General features: G+C 53.7%; 1 long non-coding RNA gene across 2 annotated transcripts in view; it reads right to left on the minus strand.

Annotated features, from left to right (window-relative positions):
- Nucleotides 1–962: 962 nt before the first annotated feature.
- The window catches only part of LOC132814822 (uncharacterized), a 28516-nt gene continuing 17432 nt past the window's right edge, over nt 963–12046 (minus strand). The window contains exon 3 of one of the 2 annotated variants that reach the window (XR_009644512.1): nt 963–1087. This is a non-coding gene — a long non-coding RNA (uncharacterized LOC132814822). Of the gene's footprint in view, nt 1088–4694; nt 4951–12046 lie in introns of those variants that run through there. The other variant, XR_009644511.1, reaches the window with a different exon arrangement.

Raw genomic sequence — 12046 nt, forward strand, 5'->3', positions numbered from 1 at the left:
GCAGAGGGTGGTAAGTGTATGGAACGAGCTGCCAGAGGATGTGGTGGAGGATGGTACAATTGCAACATTTAAGAGGCAATTGGATGGGTATATGAATGGGAAGGGTTTGGAAGAATATGGGCCAAGTGCTGGCAGGTGGGACTAGATTGGATTGGGATATCTGGTCGGAATGGACGGGTTGGACCGAAGGGTCTGTTTCCGTGCTCTACATCTCTATGACTGTATCACTCGTGGAGGTTATAGAAATAAACTGCGTGGTCGCGTCTGGAGGAGATTAAAGGTATAAAGGTTTGTAGTTACTGAAGGAAATTACATCAGTCGGGACCAGCACAGTTTACAGAGACTGAGTGTGTCTTAGAGACAGGAAGAGTATATAGTCATCAATAGAAATGCAGAGACTAATTTATGAGAGAAGCAGGGCCACTCTGCTTTGTGCCCAGAGACAAGGAAGAGTCTAACAAGGAGGAGGTTACGAAGGTACAGAGCTTTTTTGTTGTCATGACGGGAAGGTTACAGAGATCATGAAGGTAGTAGGAGTTCAACAAAGTCACAAAGACAGGGAGGTTTTTCAGGTCTGGAAAGGACTACACTGACAGGGATGGCTTAAGGAACTGAAGAGTTAATTTTCTTCAGTTAAGGAGAGATGTGACAGAACCCAGGATTAAAGGCAAAGGCAGAAACTTGGAGAGTTTTACTGATATGAGGAGCTTACAGGGATAAGCAGGATTGTAGGGGCTGATAAAGATAGCGGAAGTGGTATCCATGAAACAGACAGTGGAGAAGCTGGCAGACATAGGGAGGGTTCTGTTGAACAGATGAATTGACAGACAAGATGGTGATAATGAAGCCAGAGAATGTTCTCATGTTCCTTTCCCAGCATTGTTCCTACATCATGCCCTCAGGGTCTGAATTAAAGCCCATGAACTCCTCCCTGAGCTGTTTACTGTGAGTGATCTTACCGGCTGCAGGATTTACTGAAGGCTCCAGATCTCACTCTCCATCTCTCTCTGGCTGACCAACCAGCTTCAATGTGGTGATGGACGAGAAGGAATTGGGAATTCTGCTGAGTCAGGGACATCAGGAATACCTACAGGAGACAGAAGTAGACAGAATGGGAAATTAGACTAATGCAATGAAGGTTACACAATGGAGAATGGCACTGAGTCCCACAGAGATATGGAAATTCCCTTCTCCATCCATGGCCTGTGCAGTTGCTTCCCTCTGGAGTGGGGAATGCTGTTGGCTCAGGATCTGGAGTAACTGCAAGAGTGAGAGACACTGACAGAGGCAGCCAATAGACCCACACAGTGAGGGATATCACATGGAGAGAGACTGAGTGATATCAGCAGAGTGCTGGAAGGTGTCAGGATCACACAATGGTATCATCAGAAGTGGTTCTGACCAGTGAGCACTGCTCCCAGTACTCAGGGAGGACTGAGCTATTTTATTGGGATAGGCTCCTCTGGTACCAGGATTATGCAGTGTGCTATAAACGGACACAGATGAGGAGAGGGACAGGTCTGAGGTGAATGGAAATTCCCAAGTCCAAAGAGAAAAGTTGAAATATTGGAACACCATGGAGATGTGGATGAAGACCAACAGAAAGAAACATTAAGGGACTGAGTTTAATTAAAATACAACATTGTCAAATAGATTTGTGACAGGAAATTATTGGTTAAAATAAAGTAAATGCCATTTCCGCCCCTCACAATTCCTCATACAACACAAGTGACATCACTTCCGCCCCTCACACCATTGCTGATGTCACACACTCAGTGACCTCCACGCCCCCCCCACTGCCCGTGTTTGCCACCACTTCTGTCCCCACCAACACCACTCACCTGCATTCTGCTGACACCGCTCCCAAGTCCCACCGTCACCATCCCCGCTCCCAGGTCCCACCGTCACCATCCCCGCTCCCAGAACCCTGAGGGGAACACCACCCCTGTTCATGACTCCATCCCCATCCCCCCTAACACCACACCCACTCCAGTTACAGGCACCGTCCCCTCCCCCAGCACCACACCTACGCCTGGTCCCAGCTCCCACTCCTGCCGAATTTTCACCATTCCCCCTGACCTCCCCCTCACTGAGGACGAGTGATCAGTCCTCAGCAAAGGCCTCATCTTTATCCTCCTCCGTCCAAACATCAATTAATTTAATACACGCCGTGATATCGAACACTCCTTCCACTGCCTCCGCCTCAAAGCTTATTTTGACAATGAACACTCCCACCTATTTTCTGAGAACCCCTTTTCCGGCCTCCAATACACTCCATCCACCTGGACACCCCGCGCTGGCCTATTACCTGCCTTCGATCTCTTCATTTCCAACTTCCACCGACACATTAACCGCCTCAACCTATCTACCCCCTCCCCCACTCAAACCTCTCACCCTCACAACGTGCAGCCCTCCACTCCCTCTGCTCCAATCCCAACCTCACCATCAAACCAGCAGATAAAGGGGGTGCAGAGGTAGTCTGACACACTGACCTCTACACCGCTGAAACCATGATGTCAACTCAAACATACCTCCCCCTACCACCCCCTCTACCATGACCCACCTCCCATCACCAAACCGTCATCTCCTAGAGCATACAGAACCTCATCACCTCAGGAGGAGATCTCCCACCCACAGCTTCCAACCTCATTGTCCGGGATCCCCCACTGCCCGGTTCTACCTCCTGCCCACGATCCACAAGCCTGACCACCCTGGCCGACCCATTGTCTCAGCATGCTCCTGCCCCACTGAACTCATGTCTTCCTACCTCGACATTGTCCTATACCCCAGTCCAGGAACTACCCACATTCGTTCGAGAAACCACCCACACCCTCCACTCCTCCAACACTTCCGTTTCCTTGGCCCCCAATGCCTCATCTTCACAATGAATATCTAATCCCTCTACACCTCCATCCACCATGACCAGGACCTCCAAGCCCTCCGTTTCTTCCTCTCCCGACGTCCACAACAGTACCCTTCCACCGACACTCTCATTCGTTTGGCTGAACTTGTCCTCACCCTTAACAATTTTTCCTTCAAATCCTCCCACTTCCTCCAGACCAAAGGGGTAGCAATGGGCACCCGCATGGGCCCCAGCTATGCCTGTCTCTTTGTTGGCTACGTAGAACAGTCCATCTTCCGTAGTTACAATGGCACCACTCCCAACGTCTTCCTCTGCAACATTGATGACTGCATTGGCACCACCTCGTGCTCCCTCGAGGAGTTTGAGCAATTCATCAACTTCACCAACACATTCCACCCTGACCTTAAATTTACCGGGACCATCTCCAATACCTCCCTCCCCTTCCTGGCCCTCTCCAGCCCCTTATGACAACTGACTTGACACCAACATTTTTTACAAACCTACCCACTCCCACAGATGTCTAGATTACATATCTTCCTATCCTACCGCCTGCAAAATTCCCAACCTCTATTCCCAATTCCTCCGCCTCCGCCGTACCTGCTCCCAGGTGGGCCACTTCCACCACAGAACACACCAAATAGCCTCCTTCTTTAGGGATCGGAATTTCCCTTCCCACGTGGTAAAAGATGCCCTCCAACGCATCTCGTCCACATCCCGCACCTCCACCTTCAAACCCCACCCCTCCAACCGTAACAAGGACAGAACGCCCCGGTGCTCACCTTCCACCGTACCGACCTTCACAAAAACCAAATCCTCTGCCGCCATTTCCGCCACCTCCAAACGGACCCCACCACCAGGAATGTATTTCCCTCCCCACCCCCTCCACTTTCCGCAAATACCATTCCCTCCGTGACTACCTGGTTAGTTCCATGCTGCCCAAAAACCCACCCTCCCTTCCTGGCACCTTCTCCTGCCACCGCAGGAACTGTAAAACATGTGCCCACACTTCCTCCCTCACCTCTATCCAAGGCCCCAAAGGAGCCTTCCACATCCATCAAAGTTGTACCTGCACATCCACCAATATCATTTATTGTGTCCGTTGCTCCCGATGCGGTCTCCTCTACATTGGGGAGACTGGACACATCCTAGCAGAGCACTTTAGAGAACATCTCTGGTACACCCGCACCAATCAACCCCACCGCCCTGTGACCCAACATTTCAACTCCCCCTCCCACTCTGCCAAGGACATGCAGGCCCTGGGCTTCCTCCACCACCACTTCCTCACCACCCGACGCCTGGAGGAAGAACGCCTCACCATCCGCCTTGGAACACTTCAACCCCAGGGCATCAACGTGGACTTCACCAGTTTCCTCATTTCCCCATCCCCCATCTCACCCCACCTCCAGCCTTCCAGCTCAGCACCGCCCTCATGACCTGCCCTATTGGCTTATCTCCCTTCCCACCTATCCACTCCATCCTCATCTCTGACCTATCACCCCCATCCCCAACCCCATTCACCCATTGTACTCATTTCTACCTTCCCCCATCCTCCACTCTGACCTATCACCTTCTTCTGCACCCCATTCACCTATTGTTGCCCCCTCTCATTTATCTCCCCACTCTGCAGGCACCCTGCCTGTGTTCCTGATGAAGGGCTTTTCAAATACATTTCAAATATGTGGAGGGACTATTGGGAAGGGAGGAGGTTACAGCGATAGGACCTGTTACAGGAATTAAAAATTATTGAAGACACTGGACCACAAGACATGCCAAAGATACAGTATTGCAGAGTAGTGAGTTTTAATATAGAACTTACATTGGGGCGGTGATTGAGTCTGGGGTGTGTGTGCACTGTGCTCCCCTCTAGCACTGTATCTATGTCATGTTGTGTTAACAAATGTTTGGAGCCCTCTCATTGCTCTTTGCTCTGTGCACTGTGGGGGGCCTTACCTCACTACAGGATTTATTGAAGGCTCCAGATCTCCCTGCCCTTTGTCTCCCTCTGGCAGACCAACTGCGTTCAATGTGGTGATGGACAATCCACCCAGCAGCTGGGAAGGCTATTGAGTCAGGACTTTCCTGAGTAACTACAGGAGACAGAGAAATAGACAGAATGGGAAATTAGACAGATGCAGTGAGGGTTACACACGGAGAATGGCACTGAGTCCCACAGAGATCTGTAAAATGGAGCGATATTAAGTAATAGTCCCAGATTGCTGGAAGATGTCAGGATCACACAGTCATGTTGGAAGAATGGGTTTAGCTTCATGATGCCCTGGTATCAGTGCTCAGGGATGAGCACCCAGCGAGCAGGTGAAGTGATGGCCTAGTGGTATTTTTGCGAGAGAATATATCCAAAACCTCAGCTAATATTCAGGGGAGGCAGGATTGAATCCCGCCATCTGAAAAGGAGACATTTGAAATCAATAATTTTAAAAATAATTATTAACAATCCACAATTAAGTATGAAACCACTACTGAAGTGTAACAAATCCAAACACTTGTCCTTTAGAGAAGGACATCTGCCCATCCTGACCTGGTCTGCACGACGTACCCACAGCAAAGTGTTTGCCTCTCAATGACCCTCTGAAATGGCCGAGCAAGTTACTCAGCTCAAGGGCTTCTAGGGCTGGGCAAGAAAGGCTGGTCAGCAAGAGACACCCACATCCCAGACCTGATTTACAAAAAAAAAATCTATTAGGATGGTCCCCCTGGAACTGTGCTGGGACCTGTGTCCTGGCCAGTCATGTCGGTAGGTTTATGGACAGGGCATTAAACTGACAGAGAGGATGCAGGTGAAAGGAGCTTTCCAAATCCAAAGGGAAAAGGTGAAGCAATGGAACAACATGGGAATGTGGCTGAAGAGAAGCAGAAAGGAACAGGATGGGACAGAGTTTAACTAAAATTGTACATCAGCAAATAGATTTGTGACAGAAAATTGTGGAAGAGAGGATATTTTTTTTTTAATGGACAATGTTGCTGTAATAAGGTAGATGGATTTGTGACACAGAGATAAAAGAGATTTAGACACCAGGGAGACATGGATACAGGGTGAACAAAAATATTCAGTGGTTCGTAATCTCATGAAAACCCAGGCAAAAATGGGCAACGTTATCAATAATGGATAACAAAGGCATTACAGAGAAAGCATTTGGCCGCAGATCATGAAGTAGAGTCAGTCTGAATATAAACTCTGGCTACTACTTGCCAAGGACACAAGCAGCAGTTTTAGCCACCAGACAGCATTCCATTGCTCATCACTGCATTAAACAGGAACTCATTGGAATTTTTTAACAAAGGCATTGTGATAATTTTGGAAATCTTCAATATTTGTATAATCTGGGACAATCACACGGTCAACATTGATATTGGAAATGGAGTTCGGTTAATTTTTTTTCAGTGTTTCTTTGAAAAACACATTGTGCAACTGTTAAGGGACATAACTATCGCAGAGCGACCGTGTAATGAAACTTAGTGAATGAGTAATGTCACCTGCAGAGATCCTTCGGGAAATTGTAATAAAGTGCAGTTTAAATAAATATAAAGTTTTAAAGTGAATCACAAAAAGGGCAATCACAAAACTAGGAACAAAAATAGCCAATTACATGAGTTTGAGAGGAGAACTGACCAAGGTAAACAGGCTAAACAAACTGAAATATGTGCCTGTAAATGAACAGTGGAAAACATTTGAAGGGACAATGCAAAACACTCAACAAAAGGACATTCAATTGAAACAGTAAAAACCTCAGCAAGAAATTCCCACTGATCCCTCACTCAGGACAAAAGGGATCATACTAGATTATGAGGCTGAGAAGATCACCAAAAAGTACTTCAAATCCTGAAGTGAGAGAGTGCTTTAGAAGTAAATGTTAAATGGATTGCAAAGGGTCTGGTAGCAGGAGGAGTGCTGTGGGAATGGGAACCACGGTCAGGGTGGAAAGGAACAGGGAGAGGTGAAGGTGCTGGAGATGGTGAGAGTGTTACAGAGAGTGGTCAGGGTGTTACAAAGCCAGTCTGAATTGCTGCAGCTGGAGGGGTTTGCCGAGGTAGGGAGGGACATAGGTATTTTTATTTATTCATTCATGGGGTGTGGGTGTCACTGCCTGGAACAACGTTCTTTGACCCCACTGCTAATTACCCAGAGGGCAGCTCAGAGTCAGCCATATTGCTGTGGGTCTGGAGTCACATGTTAGCCAGACCAGGTTAGAATATTTGATGTCCTTCCCTAAAGGAGGTCAGTGAACCAGATGAGTTCTTCCCGCTGATCAACAATGCTTTTATAGTGGCCTGACCAATGTCTTGTACAGATACAACATGACATCCCAACTCCTACGCTCAGTGCTCTGCCCAATGAAGGAAACCATCCCAAACGCCTGCTTCACCAGCCTGTCTACCTGTGACACCACATTCAAAGAACTGTGTACCTGGGTCACTGGATCTCTGACTGAAAACACTACCCAGGGCCCGAACAATAACTGTACAAGTCCCACCCTGGTTTGTTTCACCAAAATGGAACACTTCACATTTATCTAATTAAACTCCATCTGCTATTCTTCAGCCCACTATCCCAGCAGTACTGTTCATCCAGGGACACACACACACACACACACACACACAGCGAGGAAGGGACACGGACACACACAGCGAAGGGGGGAACATGCATCCGCGCACACACACACACACACAGACACAGCGAGGGAAAGGACACTCACACACAGTGAGGGGAGGACATGCACACACATACACACACACACACACAGTGAGGGACACACACACGAGGGAGGGACACACACAGTGAGGGACACACACACAGCGAGGGACACACACACAGCGAGGGACACACACACACACACACAGCAAGGGACACACACACACACACAGCGAGGGAGGGGGGACACGCGCACACACACAGCGAGGGAGGGACACACACACAGCGAGGGAAGGGGGCACACACACACACACACACAGTGAGGGACGGACACGCACACATACACAGCGAGGGAGGGACACACACACACACAGCGAGGGAGGGGGACACGCACACACAGCGAGGGAGGGACAAACGCACACACACACAATGAGGGAGGGGGACACGCACACACACACAGCGAGGGAGGGGGACACGCACACACAGCGAGGGAGGGGGACACACGCAAACACACACACACACACACAGTGAGGGAGGGACACGCACACACACACAGCGAGGGAGGGACATGCGCGCACACAGCGAGGGAGGGACACACACACACACACACACACAGCGAGGGAGGGGGGACACAAACAGCGTGGGAGGGGGGACACAAACAGCGTGGGAGGGGGACATGCACACAGTGGGGGGGGACACGCACACAGTGAGGGGGGGGACACACACACAGTGAGGGGGGGGACACGCACACAGCGAGAGGGACACACACACACACACGCACACAGCGAGGGACACACACACACACACACACAGCGAGGGGGGGGGACACACACAGCGAGAGGGACACACACACACACACACACGCACACAGCGAGGGGGGGACACGTACACAGCGAGGGTGGGGACGTGCACACAGCGAGGGGGGGGACACGCACACAGCGAGGGGGGGACACGCACACAGCGGGGGGGGGACACGCACACACAGCGAGGGAGGGGACGTGCACACACAGCGAGGGGGAGAGACACGCACACACAGGGAGGGTGGGGACACACACACACACAGAGCGAGGGAGGGGACACACACACACAAACATACACAGTGAGGGAGGGACACGCACAGATACACAGCGAGGGAGGGACAGACACAGCGAGGGAGGGGGACACTCACACAGCGAGGGAGGGGGACACGCACATAGCGAGGGGGGGACACGTACACAGCGAGGGTGGGGACGTGCACACAGCGAGGGAGGGGGTGCGCACACAGCAAGGGAGGGGGACACGCACACACACAGTGAGGGAGGGACACGCGCGCGCACGCATATACACACACACACACACACACACACACACACACACACACAGAGCGAGGGAGGGACACACACACACAGCGAGGGAAGGGGGCGCACACACACACACAGTGAGGGACGGACACGCACACACACACAGCGAGGGAGGGACACGCACACACACAGCGAGGGAGGGGGACACGCACATAGCGAGGGGGGGACACGTACACAGCGAGGGTGGGGACGTGCACACAGCGAGGGAGGGGGTGCGCACACAGCAAGGGAGGGGGACACGCACACACACAGTGAGGGAGGGACACGCGCGCGCACGCATATACACACACACACACACACACACACACACACACACAGAGCGAGGGAGGGACACACACACACAGCGAGGGAAGGGGGCGCACACACACACACAGTGAGGGACGGACACGCACACACACACAGCGAGGGAGGGACACGCACACACACAGCGAGGGAGGGGGACACGCACACACACAGCGAGGGAGAGGGACACGCACACAATGGGGGGGGACATGCACACACACAGCAGGGGGTGACACACATAGCGAGGGGGACACACACACACACACACACACACATCGAGGGAGGGGGACGCGCACACAGCGAGGGAGGGGGACACATGCACACACACACACACACACACACACACACGCACGCACAGTGAGGGAGCGGGACACACACAGAGCGAGGGGGGGAACACACACACACACAGTGATGGATGGACACGCACACGTACACAGTGAGGGAGGGACACGCACACACACACAGCGAGGGAGGGACATGCGCGCACACACAATGAGGGAGGGGGACACGCACACACAGCAGGGGGGACACACACAGCGAGGGGGGACACACACAGCGAGGTAGGGGGACACACACACACACAGCGAGTGGGAGACACACACAGCGAGGGAGGGACACGCACAAACACAGCAAGGTAGGGGACATACACAAACACACAGCGAGGGAGGGACACGCGCACACACAGCGAGGGAGGGGGACACACACAGCGAGGTAGGGGGACACACACACACAGCGAGGGAGGGACACGCACAAACACAGCGAGGGAGGGACACGCACAAACACAGCAAGGTAGGGGACACACACAAACACACAGCGAGTGAGGGGGACACACACACACAGAGGGAGGGGGACACACACACACAGAGGGAGGGGGACAGACACAAACAAACACACACAGCGAGGGAGGGACACGCACACACACAGCGAGGGAGGGACACACACTCACAGCGAGGGAGGGGGACAGACACAAACACAGCGAGGGAGGGGGACACACACAAACACCGCGAGGGAGGGGGGGACACACACACAGCGAGGGAGGGACACACACAGCGAGGAAGGGACACACGCACACACACAGCGAGGGAGGGGAACACACACAGCAAGGGAGGGACATGCACACACAGCGGGGGAGGGACATGCACACACAGCGGGGGAGGGACACGCACACACAGCGAGGGAGGGGGACACGCACACACAGCGAGGGAGGGGGACACGCACACACAGCGAGGGAGGGGGGACACACACAGCAAGGGGGTGGGACACACACACAGCGAGGGAGGGACACACACACACAGCGAGGGAGGCACACGTGCACACACAGCCAGGGAGGGACACGCACACACACAGTGAGGGAGGGACACGCACACATACACAGCGAGGGAGGGACAGACACTGCGAGGAGGGGGACACACACACATAGCGAGGGGGTGGGACGCACGCACAGCGAGGGAGGCACACGTGCACACACAGGGAGGGAGGGGGACACACACACACACACACACAGCGAGGGAGGGACACGCACACACAGCGAGGGAGGGACACACACACACAGCGAGGGAGGGGGACAGACACAAACACACACAGCGAGGGAGGGACACACACACACAGCGAGGGAGGGGGACAGACACAAACACAGCGAGGGAGGGGGACACACACAAACACCACGAGGGAGGGGGACACACACACACAGCGAGGGAGGGACACACACAGCGAGGGAGGGACAGACACAGCGAGGGAGTGGGACACTCACACAGCGAGGGAGGGGGAACACACACACACAGCGAGGGGGGGACACACACACAGAGCGAGGGAGGGACTCACACACACACGCGCGCGCGCACACAAACAAACACACACACAGCGAGGAAGGGACACACAGACACACACACCGAGCGGGTGGGACACACACAGCGAGGGGGTGGGACACACACAGCGAGGGGGTGGGACATACACACAGCGAGGGGGTGGGACATACACACAGCGAGGGAGGGACACGCACACGGACACAGCGAGGGAGGGACACCGACACGCACACACAGCGAGGGAGGGGGCGCACGCACACACACACACACACACACATACACAGCGAGGAAGGGGGACACACACACAGCGAGGGAGGGACACACACACACACACACACACACACACACACACAGAGCGAGGAAGGGACGCACACACACACACACAGCGAGCAGGTGGGACACAAACAGCGAGGGGGTGGGACACACACACACAGCGAGGGAGGGACACGCACGCACACACACACACACACACACACACACAGCGAGGGACACACACACACACACACACACACACACACACACACACAGCGAGGGAGGGGACACACACAGCGAGGGAGGGGACACACACACACACACACACACACAGCGAGGGAGGGGACACACACAGCGAGGGAGGGGACACACACAGCGAGGGAGGGGACACATACACACACACAGCGAGTGAGGGGGGACACACACAGAGCGAGAGAGGGACATGCGCGCACACACACAGCAAGGGAGGGGGACACGCGCAATCACACAGCGAGTGGGGACACACACACACATAGCGAGGGGGTGGGACGCACACACAGCGAGGGAGGCACACATGCGCACACAGCGAGGGGGGGGGACACGCACACACACAGCGAAGGAGGGACACACACACACACACACAGCGAGGGAGGGACACACACACACACACGCATACACACACGCACAGCGAGGGAGGGACATGGACACGCACACACAGCAAGGGAGGGGGCACACACCCACACATACACATACACAGCGAGGGATGGGGACACACACACACATACAGAGCGAGCGGGTGGGGGACACACACAGCGAGGGAGGGACACACACACATAGCGAGGGGGTGGGACGCACACACAGCGAGGGAGGCACACGTGCA

Source organism: Hemiscyllium ocellatum, unplaced genomic scaffold (genome assembly GCF_020745735.1).
Source record: "Hemiscyllium ocellatum isolate sHemOce1 unplaced genomic scaffold, sHemOce1.pat.X.cur. scaffold_943_pat_ctg1, whole genome shotgun sequence".
Classification (NCBI taxonomy): Eukaryota; Metazoa; Chordata; class Chondrichthyes; order Orectolobiformes; family Hemiscylliidae; genus Hemiscyllium; species Hemiscyllium ocellatum.